The sequence below is a fragment of the Phascolarctos cinereus genome, unplaced genomic scaffold (genome assembly GCF_003287225.1).
Source record: "Phascolarctos cinereus isolate Bilbo 61053 unplaced genomic scaffold, phaCin_HiC Scaffold_5;HRSCAF=322, whole genome shotgun sequence".
NCBI classification, from domain to species: domain Eukaryota; kingdom Metazoa; phylum Chordata; class Mammalia; order Diprotodontia; family Phascolarctidae; genus Phascolarctos; species Phascolarctos cinereus.
Window position 1 is genome coordinate 6,012,282 of NW_027555958.1, and position 17,371 is coordinate 6,029,652.

The following is a 17,371-nucleotide window of genomic DNA, read 5'->3' on the forward strand; positions in this document are numbered from 1 at the left end:
GATAATAAAAGACTTGTTTGAGCTTTAAATGAGATCACCTTTGGAAAGTTCTTTCCAAATCATAAAGCTTCAAGTAATAATATTAATAATAATAATAATAATAATAATAATGTCAGATAAAATGTATATAGCACTTACTATGTGCCAAGCATTTTACAAATAATTAACTTATTAGATACAACTCCTCTGAGATGTAGTATTATTATTATCCCCATTCTACAGTTCAGGAAACTGAGGCAAACAGAAGCTTAGTGACTTGTCCAGAGTCATATAGCTAGTAAGTGTCTGAGGTTAGATTTAAACTCAGTTATTCCAAGTTAATTCAAGTGGCACGATGGACAGAGTGACAGGTCTGGAGTCAGGAAGACTCAACTTCCTGAGTTCAAATCTGGCCTCAGACACTTACTAGTTGTGTGACCCTGGGAAAGTCACTTCAGCCTCCTGCTTCCCTCAGTTTTCTCGTCTGCCAAACAAGCTGGAGAAGGAAGTGGCCAACCGCTCCTGTATCTGCCAAGAAGACCCCAGATGGGGTCCCAGAGGTCAGACATGACTGAAAGGACCGAACAGCTGCAATCCCTGACTTCAGGCCTGCTACTGCATCCCCTGCACCACCTAGTGCTCCTCCGACCCCTTGATGTCCCCAAGACCCTTTCAGGAGTCTGTGAGGTCAAAACTATTTTCACAATATCGTCATTATTTTCCTATTAAATTACTCCTCCCTTTTCCGAGTACACCTCTGTGTGAGGCTGGCTTTCTTCACGTATTTCAACCCAAACTGCATATCACAACAGACTGAATGCAGAAGTAATTGGGGGAAAAAATCTAGTTGTCTCTTTATGCCAGACATTAAAAAGATTTGCAAAAATATATAAAAACAATACCTCTTTCCTCACTACAGGTTTGTTTTTCTTTTGTCATTTGGCAAAGAGAGCTTACCATTGGTCAGGTACGGTGCGAAGCAGAAGAGATCCAAAGAAAGCCAAAGACCCAGGCCCAAGAATGCAGTTTGTTACTGAAATGCTATGTGTCTAAAGGTCATATGTGTGCATATGGGTATGTATATGTGTGTACGTATGCACACATATATGTATATACACATATGATCGGAGATTACTAACAGTAAAGATTTCTATATATGAATATGTATGTGGGTATATATGCACACATATACATACACACATACACATACATGATACCTAGGCATTACAAATAGTAAAAATTCATGTATATATGTGTGTGTGTATTATGTATGCATATATGCACATATACATACATATATCATAACCACACATTATAAACCATGAATTTTCGTGTATATGTGACTATAAATGTGTATGTTTGCATTGTGTATACATATATACATGTGTATATAGATATACACATACAGAGAGAGAGAGAGAGACATTACAAATAGTGAAAATTCATGCAACATGGTCTCAGCTGGACCCTGGCTGATGCGCAGTAATCCTTCCAGTTTATTTTTATTTGCTCCTTAATTCTCAATTATATACCCACATATACACAAACACATATAAATAGATAGATAGACAGACAGACAGATAGACAGATGATAGCTAGCTAGCTAGCTAGCTAGATAGATAGATAGATAGATAGATTTCCAAAATCAAAATCAACCTGGGAAATGAAATTCCCTATAAACTTTGGGGAAAGGTCTGTTGACACATTCTTCAAGAAAAGAACAGCTCACCTTGGAGTCTTTTTATTATAATCTTTTTTTTTTTGGCTAGGCAATGGGGTTAAGTGACTTGCCCAGGGTAACACAGCTAGTAAGTGTTATGTGTCTGAGGCTGGATTTGAACTCAGGTCCTCCTGACTCCAGGGCCAGTGCTCTATCCACTGTGACACCTAGCTGCCCTGTCTCACCTTGGAGTCTTAATGGGTCTTCGGCTATCTGCACACCCTACCAAATAGGACCAAAGTATGCTTAGAGGAGAGCTGGGCATTGCCGGCTGCCCTCTATGGGATCTTTTGTTATTTCATTTGCTGATCTTCAATTCCCCCTCTCCACCACCTCCACAAAAAAAAAAAAATTACCTTTCATTCCCTTTGCATAGACTTCTATGTACTTACATGCTTCTTGCTGTCCATCCCCAGTAGAAGGTAAGGTCCTTGAGGTCAGGGGCAGTTGACAATTTGTCTTTAAATCCCCCCGTCCTAGCACATGATAGAAATAGATATACTTATTTTTTGCTTTTTCTTTTTTCCTCGGAGTCGGAGACCTGGAGACAGCAGTGATCTCCCACTCCTATATACACTTCCTGGTGCTTTGGAATTCAACTCAATTCAATTAAAATGAGCACTGGCTTTTTAAGTGCCTCTTATTTGCTAGACACTGTGCTGGGGACACAGTCCCTGCCTTCATGGGGTTTATATTCTAATTTGCCCAACCTGCTACCTCGTCCCCCTGAAGCTCTACCATTGCCACCAGGCAAATCTGCATTCCAGAGTAACTACTAATGGCTAGTTTCTCTGCTCCTGCAGAGCTGGTCAGCGGCACTGGGAAAAGTCATAGACAGTAAGACCCTGGAATTACTCTCCCAAAACTCATGAATAGTAGCAAGCTAAATGCCCAGAGCATGCCTATCTGACCCCTCCTTCTCTCTCTCTCTCTGTCTCTCTGTCTCTGTCTCTCTCTGTTTGTCTCTGTCTGTCCCTGTCTCTGTCTGTCTCTCTCTCTCTCTGTGTCTGTCTGTCTCTCTCTTTCTCTCTTTCTCTCTCACTCTCTCTCAGTTCTAAGGGTCCCTCTAAGGGGCATTATCATAAATTTAATGCTACTGACTTAAGCCCCCCGTCAATTTTGTTTATCTCAACATCATCTCTGGTGATCAACATCCTAATATCATTGAAATCATAGATAGCTCCTCAATATCGCTGATAACCAATTAACATCAACTGCTTTTAACAAACTGAAAATATCCAGAGTCAAACCACTACTGAAACTAGGGCCTCCCTTTCCCCTCTGCTCCTGGGGAGAGCAGACTCAAACTTAAAAGTAGGGACTACAAACCATTCCCACCACAATTTGTTTCCAAGCGTGTGCCTAGGTGGTGGATGCACAGTCTCAGCTGCCCAGTCATGCACCACTGATCTGGGTCAAGCAGGTTGCTCTTAGGTCTAATTTCTTCTCAAGTTCAACTGCAGGATTTCTTGAATCTCTTCTGACCTTTCACAGCTCACAAAATGGCAGCCTGTTCCCTCTCTAAAAGGAAGAAAGAAAAAACTCAACCGATGCAAAAGAAACAACATTATGTATTTAACAGAGGGAAGGCACTAGAGGAGTTAGGGGTAGCTTCCTATAGACGGCAGGATTGGAATTGTAACTTAAAGGAAGCCAGAGAGATAAGTAGGTGGAGGAAGGAGAGCATTCCAGGCATGGGAAACAGCCAGAGAAAACACCCAGAGCTGAGAGATGGAGTATGTTGTTGGAACAGCCAAGAGGCTGGTGTGACTGGATCTGAATATGTGTCAGGAAGAAGACTGGTAAGGTAGGAGGGGGCCAGGTGATGAAAGGCTTTGAAGGTTAAACAGAGCATTTTTATGTGGTCCCAAAGGCAATAGAAAACCAGGGGAGTTTATTGAGAGTGTATATGTGTTTCTGTGTGTAGGGGTGATGACATGATCGGACCTGTGCTTTTGGAAAATCATTTTAGTGGCTGAATGAAAAATAGATTGGGGTGGGGAGAGAGTTGAGGCAGGCAGATCCAGCAATTGTCCAAGTGTGAGGTGATGAGGACCTGCACCAGGGTGAGGGAAGTGTCAGAAGAAAGAAGGGTGCTATTCAAGAGATGTTGTAAAGATGAAGTCAACAGGCAATGGTACCATATTGGATATGGGGATGAGAGATAGTGAAGAATCCAGGATGACTCCTAGGTTGGAAGCCTGAGGTCCTGGACTATGGTGTTACCCTCCTCAGTAATAGAGAAGAAAGGTGGGAAAGATAACGAGTTCCATTTTGGACATGTTGAGTTGAAGATGTCTACTGGACATCAAGTTTGAGATGTCTGAAAGAAAATTGGATGTGGGAGATTGGAGATCAGCAGAGAGAATGGGGCAGGAAAGGTAGATCTGAGAGTCATCAGCCCAGAGATGGTATTTAAAGCCATGGGAGTTGATGAGATCCCCAAATGAAGTGGTATAGAGGGAGAAGAAAAAATGACCCAGGACAGAACCCTAAGGATCACCTGTAGTTAAAGGCTGTGAGCTGGAGGAAGACACAGTGAAGGAGACAGAGGAGTGGTCAGATAGGTAGAAAGAGAACCAGGAGAGGCGGTGTCCCAAAAACCTGGAGGGAAGAGAGTATGAAGGAGGAGAGAGTGATCAATAGTGCCAAAGACTACAGAGGTCAAGGAGAATGAGGACTGAGAAAAAGCCATTGAACTTGGCAATTTAGAACTTGGACACTGGGTAGAGCAGTTTCAGTGGAATGCTAAAGTCAGAAGCCATGTTGTAAGGGGTTAAGAAGACAGTGAGAGGAAAATGGAGGTACCCATCGGAGATGACCTTTCCAAGAAGTTTAGCCACAAAGGGCAGAAGAGACATAGGGTGATAGCAGGGACAGAAGGGTCAAGTGAAGGTTTTTCCAGGATGAGGGAGATATGGGCATATTTTTAGGCAGTAGGAAATGAGCCAGGAGACAGGAAGAGATTGAAAATAAGTGATAGAGTGGGAAGACAGAGGAGCAATCTGTTTCAGGAGATGAGATGGAATGAGATGGATTGAGCAGGTAGAGGGTTGGCCTTGGTCAGGAGTAGGGACACCTCATCATGTGACATAGAGGTGAAGGAGGAGAGAGAGGCAGAAAGCATTGAGTGATAGGAGATGAGAAGGGAAGATGAGGGAGTTCACAGGCTAAATCTATGGTCAGGAAAACAAAAAACAAAACAAATCACAGTATATTCCAAAGCCAGGTATGAATGTAGACCAGCAGAAATGAGATCAGATAGCTGTACCATTTAATGGAAATGTAACCTTAGGTGGTCACTCTAATCGATCGATCAATCAATAATCTTTTAATAAGTGTCTTCTATTGTGCCAGGCACTATGCTGGGCATTGGAAATACAAAAGCAAGTCCTATCCTCTAGGACTTTATATTCTGTTGGAGGAACCATATGTACCTATGTAAAGCAGCTCTGTGGTACAGTGGATGGAGTGCTAGTTTTTGATTCAGAAAAATCTGAGTTCAAATCCAGCTTCAAACACATGTTATCTGTGAGTCACTTACCTTGGGTTTGCCTCAGTTTTTTCAAACTGTAAAATAGGGGTCAATAATAACACCTACCATGCAGGGTTATTGTGAGAATCAAATGAGGTAATATTTGTGAACCACTTAGCACAGTGTGCAGCATATAGTAAACATTATAGAAATGTTAGCCATTCAGTATTTACAAATGTATACATATAATTATCATATATGTATCTATTTGGGGTCAGCTAGGTGGTGCAGTAGGCTTGGAATCAGAAATACTCACCTTCATGAGTTCAAATGTGACCTCAGACACTTAACAGCTGTGTGACCCTGGGCAAGTCACTTTACTATATTTGCTTCAGTTTCTTCATCTATAAGATGAGCTGGAGAAGGAAATGGCAAAACTTGCCAGTATTTTTGCAAAGAAAACCCCAAAAGGAATCACAAAGAGTCAGATAGAACTGAAATGACTGAATAACAACCATAAATGTATATATTGAAATATCGCGTATCAAGCTTCTGTGATTTTCTGTATGTATACATGAGTATCGAGGCACACAGAGGAGAGAGAGAAAAAAGAGACAGACAGAGGCAGAGACAGAGAGACAGAGAGACAGAGAGATGCTTATTTTCCCAACTATAAAATGAATGTATTGGTCTAAATGAACTCTAAAGTTCCTTTTAACTCTGAATCTTTGCCAATGACTTTAATATCTCTCTAATGTTCAGGACTAACTTTCTTACCACTCTCTTTTTTATTGAGAATTGGTGGTGACATTGATTGGGGGGGGGGGGCGGGTTAAGCAAATTAAAGTGATTAATTCTAATGGAATATAACTGGGATCTAAAAAATTACAAATGTCAAGGAAACAGGGAAAGATTCAAATGAACTGACTGACCCAAAGTGAAATAAGCTGAACCTGGAAAACAATATATACAACAATAATATTAATTTAAATAAAAAAAAACAGAAAACAAAAGGAAACTGAACTCTGTGTAACTCTAATGTCCAAGCTTGGCCTCCAAGCAAATATGTAAATGCACCTCCCTTCCTTCTTTGCTGAAGCAGGAGGCTATGGTTGTGGACTGTTGAGTAGACATATGGGTTTGGTCAATGCGATTAGTTTTTCCAAACTACTTTTTCTTTCTTCTCTATTTTTAATTCTTTGTTGGGAATAGATCTTAGGATGTGTACATCTGGTGCTCTCTCCATGCCAGGAGATAACAAGGAAGACCTCTAGCACATGTGGCAACCCTCCATGGTGACCTTTTGTATGATGATGGACCAAAGTGGAACAGCATGGGTTGTGACCTGTGTCACTGGAAAGACCTCCTGAGTCAATGAGATCGCAGATTCATTGGAATATTTTAGTATTAGCAATATCCAACAGGGGGTAGAAAAATACAAAGTCACCTCCCCACACACTATGCCAAGGTAGGCAGCCTTGGAGCCACCCAGCCCTGGCATCCCCATGCTACATCTTTACTTAACACCCCCACCATCGCTCCCACCCCCGATCCACAGTATACAGCTTTCATGGCAGTCTTGCCCAGATATGCAGAAACTCAAGACCACAATGGAAGGAATTAAACTATTCTCATTAGGCATAAGGAAAATGGAGAGCCATTAGAGATTCCATAACATGCAATAAATTCTCCTTGGCCCTGAAGCAAAGCTAGCCTGGACATTGCCCATCAGAAGGAGCTCTGGATGCCTTCCATGGCCCAGAGGTTTGAGCAGTAAAGCTGGAAAGATCTTTACGTTTGGAGATATCCCTGAGCGGGCCAAGCCACTTAGATTTGCAGTTTTTCCCAACTGAGTTTTTTCTCTCTGTCCTACCTAAGTGTTCCATGAACATGCTCTCTCACTCTCTCTCTCTCTGTCTCTCTCTCTCTCTCTCTGTCTCTCTCTCTCTCTCTCTCTCTGTCTCTCTCTCTGTCTCTCTCTCTGTCTCTCTCTCTCTCTCTCTCTCTCTCTCTCTCTCTCTTCTCTCTCTCTCTCTCTCACACACACACATACACTCTCTCTCTCTCACACATACACACTCTCTCTCTCTCTCTCTCTCTCTCTCTCTCTCTCTCTCTCTCACACACACACACACACACACACACACACACATGCACTCAGAGTAGCTGTCTAGCACTCAGCTGAAACATGACTCTAGTTCAGTGCATCTTGAGATTTCTCTATTATCCTGCTTTCCACTGTTCTTTCATAAGACAGACTCAGTTTCCCGATCTGTTAACAAGAAGGGGTTGGTCTCTGAGGTCCATTAACTAGCTCCAGGCCAATGATTCTACGGTCCTAAGTTCATCAGAAGCAGCTAGTGGGTGCAGGGGTTAGGGTGCCTGGCCTGGAGTCAGGAAAACCCAAGTTCAAATCTGGTCTCAGACACTAGCTGTGTAATCCTGTGCATGTCACTTCACCCTGTTTGTCTCAGTTTTCTCATCTGTAAAATGAGCTGGAGAAGGAAATGGCAAACCACTCCAGGATCTTTTCCAAGAAAGCCCCAAATGGGGTCAGGAAGATTAGGCCATGACTGCACAAGAGTGGGTCCTTCACCTCCACAGGTGACCATGAGGTGGCCAGTCACCTCCTGGAGCTCCCTGCTTCATCCCTTCAGAGATCAGCTGGGACCCTCTGCTTCATTTGGTCCCACCCCCCTGGAACAACATCTTAAAATGAACTGAGTCTGCAGCAGCCTTGGGAACAGAAGTGCAGATGGTGTGTGAGAGGAAGCTTCATGTTTGCTCGGCTGGCCTCTTTTCAGCTGCCTACGGAAATGTTTAGGTGGCGAAAAGCAAGCCCTGCTGCCTGCCTCTGGCTGCTTATTGCAGGTACAGGGCACATGGCAAGTCCTTGATCCTGATGTTTCTGGAGGATTGCGGGATGTTAGAGGTACTCGCCTCCTATCCTTAGCCTGTCAGCTTACTCCAAAGCTGTTTAGTTGGTAGAGAAAGGAAGGGTCAGGAGAGACCACTGACCACTGGTCTGATGTAGAGCAGGAGGGGCAGTGAGGCTGTTAATATAGAAGCAGAAGACAGACTTGGCTCTTCCTGTCTCCATCTGCAGTACACTATCCGCTATGGTACACTGCACCTCGACTCTTTTGACAATTGGTGACCCAGCCTCTAAACAAAGAGAAAAGGAACCGGCCCCATCTTGAGCTAGCTCCTTCTGCCTTTGGACAGCTCTGGTGATTAGGAGGTTAATTCATCCATCAGGCCTCATTCTGCCCCTTTGCAGCTTCCACCTACTTGTCCCTGCACTGCCCTCCTGGGCCTCACAGAAAAGCCTCCTTCAAACAACAGCCCTTCAAAAGCCTGCCAGTGTGTTACAGTGAAAAGACGGCTGGATTGGGAGCCAAATGGCCTGAATTATAGTTCATGGCCTGGTTCTTCCACTTAATTCTAGGTGGCCTTGGATGGCTCGCTTCATTTCTCTGAGCCCCAGTTTCCCACTCTGTAAAATGAGAAGTTGTACTAGAAAGCCTCTGAAGTTCTTTCCATCTCTAGAGCTGTGAGACTATTAGTCTATGACCTGCACACTGCTATCAAGGTCCCCCTGCCCATTCCCTCCGAGTCTTCTCTGCTCCAGACTATACATCTCCCATTCCTTTCAATGGATCTTTATGGCATGGCCTTCCCCTCCACTACCCTGGCTGTCTTGGGGAGCTGATGGGAGAAAGGGCACTGGATTTGGAGGCCCCAGTCCCAGGTTCGAATCCTTTCTCTGCTACTTGCTTGTGTGACCTTTAAAAAGGCCGTCAATTCTCTGGGCTTCAGATTTTTCCCTTGTAGAACGAGGGGGCTGAGCTCAGTATCTTTGAGGTTAGGTTCCTTCCAGCTCAAGAGATTGGATCCCCATTCTTTATGTGAAAGCAAGGCTTACCTATTCTCAGCCTGCCCTTTGTAATAATTGATTCTCTGCTTCTGGTTCTTCTAAATCTTCCCATCAGATATGTCCTGTGCCCTTTTTAGCTAGGAAGCCTTTTTTGGGTGCTCTTTGCACAGACTATTTGGGGAGGTCCACGTACTAATATGAAGACCAGACTTCTCTATGCTCCATGCACCAGATCTGTGAAAAGTTCAGTCCTTACCAACACGCGGGGTACCTTAGTCCCCTCCCGTCATCCATCCGGGGGCGCTCCACACCTTCATGTACTTTTGATGTGGAGACCAAGACATCTGTTCTCAGGGATCAGCCCCGGGACAGAGCTGAGTCAGGGCCCGTGTGGCCCATTACAGCTCACCCCCTTCTCTGCCTTATCACTGCTGTCAGACTACATAACACTCTCTGACAGTGAAGACCTGATTTCAAAAATGGCTCTTATTAGCTGTGGATAGGTCATTTCATCTCTGTTTACCTCAGTTTCTTTATCTATAAAATGGGGATGATACCAGCACCTACCTCTCAGTGTTGCCACAACGCTCAGATAAGATAATAATTGTAAAGCACTTAGCACAGTGCCTGGGACATAGTAACTCCTATAGAAATGTTAGCAATTATCATTGTTACTATGTTGTGTTTGGCCTCAGAGGGTAGAACTATGAGCAGTGGATAGGGGTTACAGTGGCAAGCTGAGGTCTAACATAAGAAAAAAAAAAACTTCCTAACAATGAGAGATGATCCAAAGGGGCTGGGGCTGGTGGGTGGAGAGGTCCCCATCACTGGAGGAGCTCAACAGAGGGTATTTTATCAGGAGGATTCTTGTTCATTCATGGGTCAAACTAAGTACCCTCCATTGCTAAGACTCCATGAATGTGTAATATCAACCATGAAACTGCCAAGACAAAGACACAGAGACAGAGAGAAACAGAGAGAGGGAAAAGAGAAAGACAGAGAGGGAAACAGAGATATAGAGAGACAGAGTGAGAAAGACAGACACAGAGAACCAGAGATAGAAAAAGAGACAGAGACAGAGAGAGTGAGAAAGAAAGATGGATACAGAAAAGAGGCAGAAAAAGAGAGACAGAGACAGAAACATATTAAGACAGAAAGGGGAGGAGGGAGACAGAGAGAAAGAAAGGAGTCAAAGCGAGAAAGAGATCAGAAAAACTTGCTTTCAAGTTCTGTGTATTATACCTCCTGGTGCAGCATAAAATCAAATAGTGAGAAACTATCATAGTGGGAAGCAAGTTGGCCACGAAGCCAGGTAGACCTGGGTGGATTCAAGCCCTGCTTCTGACCTCCTGGCCATGCGATGAGGACAGAATACATGAAAACATGGGCCACCTACCCCAAGCATGCCCTGCCATGGGGGTGGAGAAGTGGAGGGAAGGAAGAGAAAGGAGTCCCAAGGGGATGGTCTTGCCTCCAGGGCAAAGTTACCTCATTGAGGGGCTGCCTTTTAAACAATGGTGAAATTCACATGGCATTGGTATGAAATACACAAATCACATAAAATTAACCTTGAAATGTTAACCTTCTCAAGCATGGAATGTACCTTCTGTTTTCACCATTTAATTTATTCTGAAGATTGTATCTTCAGTAGTTGTATCACATTGTACTTGATTCTTGTTCTGGGAATTTTTCAATTATGTTCATTCAAAAAAATTAAAATTCAGATCCATACCCAGGCTCCTAAAATTTCCTCTAATGCATCAAGGATGTGATCACTGAGTCTGAGTGTGCATACAAGATAGAATATTGTACAGAATAGGCAAGCACTCAGAGATTGTCACTTCAAATTGGCCTCAGCCCTTATATGATGGGTCAGAGATTTAGAGCTAGGAAAGGCTTCAGAGAACATCTAGGGCAAACTTTCCCTTATTTTACAGATAAGGAAACTGAGGCCCCAAGAGGCTAAGTGACGGTCATAGCATCTTCTCAAGCCATCTCCTAGGTGGAGGACCATGGCAAAGTATGAGCAGAAAAGATTTAAAAGCAATAACGCCCTCACCCTCTCTTGGGGCCAGTTAGTAACAGAGTCCCAGGTTTTGAGCTGGAAAGGACCTTATAGCTCACCTCATCTAAAGTCCCCATTTAATAGCTGAGGAAACTGAGACCCAGAGAGGGAAGTGGTGAGTCCAAAGTCAAAGGCAGTTAAGTGCAGAGCCAGGTTCTCTTGCTATATTCCTACAGCATCCAACTAGTCATGAATGGATGGAGGGATGGATAGGTGGGTGGGTGGGTAGATGGATGGATAAAGTGTGTAAGCACTCACTATGTGCAAAGCACTATGGTAAACACTGGAGATGGAGACAAAGACATATCCTGCTCTCAAGAAGCTCATATTCTAATGGGAGAGACAACCCTCAGAGTTTCAGCTGCCAGTCAGATGGAAAAGCCCCATCTGATAGCAGTCGTCTGATAATGCAAATGACTAGAGGCAAGAACATTTTTCTTGGGTCTTCAGTAACTGTGGCTATAGCACCTGCGGGAGCAGTTGCCAGGTTGAAGCTCCACAGCGGCTGTTTCCAATAATGATGGCTATAGGAACTGAGCTAGAAGCCTTGCTATTCCCAAGGCTCTTGGGTTCAGGGTTTTGAGCTTTCTACTATGTGGTCGGAAGGAATATAGTGGCCAAGGTGATGGTGGTGGTGGTGGTGGTGGTGGTTTGAGCTACCTAGTGCATGTTTCCTTCTCTGTCTGTCTGTCTGTCTGTCTGTCTCTCTCTCTCTCTCCCTCTCTCTCTCTCTCTCTCTCTCTCTCTCTCTCTCTCTCTCTCTCTCTCTCTCTCTCTCTCTCTCTCCCCCTGGGTGTAAGGGTGGGGGTGGTGCAGGAGAGGGCAGCTTGCTGCCTCAGCTGGCTGGTCCACCTGCCTTGTGAGTGGCAATTAGCTGGCATTGTTGGGGTGGCCAACTTTTTCTCCATGTGACAGCTCTGCAGACTGAGCTGAAAGCAGGACATGTGGTCTGAGGGATACTGCCCATCTACCTGTCAGTAGGAATTGGTCAATAGTTGCTGCTGTTGCTGGTGAGGAAGGTGAGCTCCTTCACAATGATTTCTCCCCTCAGTGATGGCTGTGGTGCCGGGGTTGGAAGTAAATCTGGTGGTTTGGGGACACTGTTACTCCCAAGGCTCTCGGGTTCAGGGTCTTGGGCTATGTCTATCAGATTCTGAAGGGAGATGATGGTCAAGGTGGTGGTAGTGTGACTTGCCTGATACCTCCTATTCCCCTCCTTGCCTTGCTGTTTTAGTGAGACTGGCTGATCATCATCCCTACCCTCCCAGTGGCCAGAGCTCTGATAGGTGAACTTTAGCCTCATCTTGTTGGGGCCCAGGACCCCATGGCATGTTCTGACCATCTCCACACCATGCTGTCTGATGGTTTCTCACTTTCTTTAGTTCTTTATGTGCTGAGTTTCTCCATTAGAATGTAAGCTCCTTGAGGGCAGAGGCTGTCCTGTTTGCTTATATTTGTATCTCCAGCACTTAGCACAATGCCCTGCACATGGCATGTGCTTCGTTAATTACTTATCTATCTAAATATCTATCTATCCTGGCCAAGTATCTATGTGTTGGTCTAGCCATCTACCTATATATATATGTATCTAAGTATCTATCCATCTATGTATCTAGCTATGTATTTATCTCTCTGTCTCTCTGTTTATCTATCCATCCATCCATGTATCTAGCTATCTATATATATCTAGCTATGTATGTATCTACCTACCTACCTATCATATAACTTCCTTCTTTCTTGTGTCCCTTCTTTGCTATTTTTCTTTCTGGTTGCTGTTGTCTCTGAAACAGGCCCATTATTAAACATTTTGCCCTCAGGAAAGACATTCCTCTGTGTAGAAGGAATGTTTTTAAGTCTGGTCTCATGACTATGATTGGAATAGGAAGAGTTCTGCTCTATACTAAAAGGAAATTGGTGGAGTGTGACACATAAGACTCCTAAGCTGTCAGAAATGATGAAACAGACTAATAGGATTTCACAATCTCCAATATTTATTTCATGACCTATGGCTCAGTAATTCTGGGTCATAAGGCTTATTCTTCTGCATCTTTAGAAGTACAATGCCCCCATTAAGCAATGGAGTCATTCAATCAATATACATTTATTAGCACTCTCTATTAAAGTGGAGTTCTAACCAATCGAGGAATAGGATTTATCTGTATGTTCTTAAGACTATTGTTTCTGACAAACAGGAAGTTCTCAGACAGCGGGCATCCCACTTTTCTGCTTCCTTTGTTTGCTGCATCAAACCCTGCTAGGTGCCAGCAGAGGCTGAGTTCAACTGAACAATCACTTATTTGCCACCTACTGCAGAGCTAAGCCTAGGATCCTCACCATGAACCTCTAGAGGTGCTCTAGCCAGGCCCATTCCTTCTGAATGTCTCTGCCATATGTAGAATAGCTCATTCCTACCTTCTGGATCTTGCCTTTTTACATTCTTGAAAATCATTTCTAAGTTGTAACCTGGACTCCTCTTTTCTGGGCAAAATAATCTCAGTTCCCCTAGGCTTTCCTTCTAGATAGCAAAGACCTACTTTTAAATCAACTTAAATCCATGAGCTTCTAGCTAGTGGTGCCCCAAAATTCTGTGCATGTGCAGACAATAGAGGATAGCCCCATAGCTAACTCAGCTTTATTAATGGTGCTTAATAAAAGTTTTCTGAATCAACATTTGAAAAAATAGACATTTATGTGGGGTTTTTGATGAGGTAATGGGGGTGAAGTGCTGGACAACCCTAAAATCAAACCATGAATATCAGAAGTCATTATTGTCTCATTTGAACCTCATGATCACCGTGTCAACAATTGGTCAGCCAACAAACAGCCTGGTACTAAGTCCTGAGGGTGCAAAGAGAGGCATGCCCCCATGTCAAATGACTGGTCCTGCCCTTCCCCATGGAACAGAATTGCCAGAGTGGGTACCCAATGATGGGCTAATGGCTAACAGACTGTGATCCATGAACGTGCTTTGCTACGAGTGACAATAAATGTGAAACGTTAAGAGAATCCTGAAAAGCTTGTATGACTCTACCTTTAACACTACCAACGTGACAGCAGCTAAGTCACCACTTTCCTTGAACCTCCACTTCCTCATCTATAAAGAAGAGGGTTGGGTTATGAGGCCTTTGACTTCCCCTCCAGGTGGGCATATGAACCCCTGTCCTGTGAACCTAAAGCTGGCCCTGGGTACTAGTGTAGGCAATACCTTTACACCTTCCCTATTGTCTACTCCCAAGTTCCTTGTCCTCTCCAAGCGCCATCCCCAAATTTCTTGAAGCCTTCCCTTTGAAAATGTCTTCAGTTGATCCTGCATGTATTTTGTTTATACAAAATAGTTTGCATATTGTCTCCACCATTAGACTGGGAGCTCCTTGAGGGCAGGAACTATCTTTTGTCTTCCTGTATATTCCCAATGCTTGGCACAGAGCCTGCTACATGTAAGTGCTTAGTAAGTGCTTGTGATGGCTTGACTTCTCCAGACCCCAGCAGAAGTGATCTTTCTCTCTCTACACTCTTTTAGAATTTGATTCATATCTTAGGAACCCTTACTGCCTTCACAGAATGGATTCCGATCTGTGCATGAAAGTCATGCGCACTCCCCCACACTCTCGCATAATCTCCTTAACACTTGGACAAACTGCCTCCACCTGGAGACCTCCAGTGAAGGAGAACATGCAATACCCTGCAACCTCCCAGAAATCTTTGGGACAGCTCCCACTATGAAGAAGAGAAGTGCATGTCTGAGGCTTTCCAGCTTCCCCCACTGCTCCTAGTACTCTCTTCAGTAGAGGGAGTAGGAGTGTCCTTACCTAGGAGTTCCCTCTACCAATGATGGCCTAAGTCCAGTTTCTTCTCACCTACCCTGTCTTCTTCAGGTTACAGTCCTTATTTTACTTATATCAATGGTGCCAAACTTCTCATGCTGGGTAGCATAACCATTCAGTAAATATGTGTTAATTGACTGAATGGTGTTTTAACTCTACCATCAGTGGATTTTCAGGTAGAATCAAGTCCTGAGCTAAGATTGAAACATAATAATCAGGCCTTTCCCCTCAGATGGCTTTCCTCTTTGGGGCCTGCATCAGGCTTTGCACATCTTTGGTTTGTCAAAGCCAATTCATTGTAGGAGTTTGCTAGCAATGCCAAATATAGCCTTTGTCCAGATGAATGAGAGGCTATTGGCTGGCCAAGCTTCTTCACGATACCTTCTCCCAACCATCCACTCCCGCCATCAGCACACACTGCAAGAAGAGATGGCCTTACTAGAAGCCCCAATGTTCTCCCCTCCCCAGCTGTTGGAGCAGTCACTGATCTCATCAAATAAGATGAGAGAAGAAAAGCCAGAGAGAGAGAGGGAGAGAGAGAGAGAGATGGACCAAAGTAGTGGAAAAAATATTGGCTAGGCTTCTCGCTGCGTTACCATGGGGTCTCAACCCAGGGAAAAAAAAAAATTAATGTTTATAGAAGGAGAGAAGAGCAGATTTTCTCATTCCATGAGTCAGTGAGGTAGGACACAAAGTGCTGCACTTTGGAGTCTGATGACCTGGGCTGCATTACTGACTGTTTTATTGGATGCATCTGGGCACAGTGAGACTCAGTTGCCTTTTAAAACGAATATGGTGGCAGCGGCCTCGGAGATCTCAGAGTCCCGGAATAGGCTGCGGGGACCTGGAGGTGGGACAGCAGGCACTGGCTCACGAGGGACTGTGGGCGTGGATACCTTTGCGGGCTGTGGACTCGCGGGACAGTCCGGGAGAGAATCTGGGAGGCAGCCACGGAACCAGACAGTTAACGGCTCCAGCCCCAGTGGTGGCGGCCCGAGCCTGGGCCCGCCTGGGCCTCGGGGTTGGCAGGATCCGCTGTCCAAAGGCATCAGATGGCTTTCCTCTTTGGGGCCTGGATGAAAAACGCCAGTTCCCTAGTGCCTCCGTCGAGTTCGTGGATAAGCTCAACTTCCTTAGGCCCGATGTCCTTTCTGGCATCTCCGTCTACCGGGTGATGGATCACCAGGGACTGATTGTCAGTGCCAGCGGGGACCCCCACCCCCACCCGGCTGCCTCAAGCCGTACAGAAGCATGGCCCTTCGCAGCACCACGGCCCAAGTCCTGCACGAGCGCCAGATGCAGGGCCGAATCTCCTTCTACTTGACCAACTGAGGGGAGGAGGGCACCCACGAGGGCAATGCAGCCGCCCTGGATGACACCGACCTGGTACTTGGGCAGTACCGGGAGGCGGAGGTGCTGAAGTACCGAGGCTACCCCCTGGAGCTGTTCATGTCCCAGTGCTACGCACCTCCAGCGACCCCAGCAAGGGGCGCCAGGTGCCCATCCACCACGGCTGCAAAGAAAGGAGCTTTGTCTTCATCTCCTCCCCAGCGGCCACGCAGATCCCTCAGGCGGTTGGAGCAGCCTATGCAGGCAAGAGGGCCACTTCCAATGAAGCCGTGATCTGCTACTTTGGGCAGGAGACAGCCAGCGAGGGCGATGCCCATGCCCGCTTCAATTTTGCGGCCACCTTGGAGTGCCCCATCATCTTCTGCCGCAACGATGGCTACACTGTCTCCACGCCCACCTCGGAGCAGTATCGGGCTATTGCAGCCAGGCCAGAGGCGCTGGCTACAGCATCGTGTCCCTCCAGGTGGACGGCAATGACGTGTTTGCAGTGCGCAATGACACCAGAGAAGCCTAGCAGCAGGCAGTGGTCGAGAACCAGCCCTTCCTCACTGAGGCCATGACCTGCAGTCGGGCACCGCAGCACAAGGGAAGGCAGCTCAGCCTAGCAGTGATCTCCAGCAGCTCCTGTCTGGGAAAGTGCGTTCTCTCCAAGCTAGGGTTTGGTCCCTTAACCCCCAGCCAAAAAGCACTCAGGACGCAGGGAGGGCTGGGGCAGGTCTCCCAGACCAGAACACAAATGGATTGTACTAAAGTGTGTAGTGGCTGGGAGGGGTCAGAAACGGTGCCCTTCGGTGGCTGGGAGTCAAATAAAGATTTCTTTGTATCTGGGAAAAAAAAATAAAATAAATACAGTGATTCTGCTTCTACCGAGGGCCTTTCACTTCACTGTACTAGAGCACAGGTTTGTATGATTTACACACTTCCACACAGATGCCCAATTGTTCTTCCTAGGTGACATACATAACCATGCCATTTCTTTGTTCAAGTAGCTTCAGTGGTTCCCCATCACCTCTAAGGCAAAGGATAAACTCTTCTATTTGGCCTTTAAAACCCATTGTCAGTAGTGTAGGACAATGGACGA

The 17,371-nt window shown here is 45.3% G+C and overlaps 1 pseudogene; it reads left to right on the plus strand.

Annotated features, from left to right (window-relative positions):
• The first annotated feature begins 15,666 nt into the window (after nucleotides 1–15,666).
• LOC110199907 (2-oxoisovalerate dehydrogenase subunit alpha, mitochondrial pseudogene) lies at nucleotides 15,667–17,132 on the plus strand (annotated as a pseudogene).
• The last annotated feature ends 239 nt before the right edge of the window (nucleotides 17,133–17,371 follow it).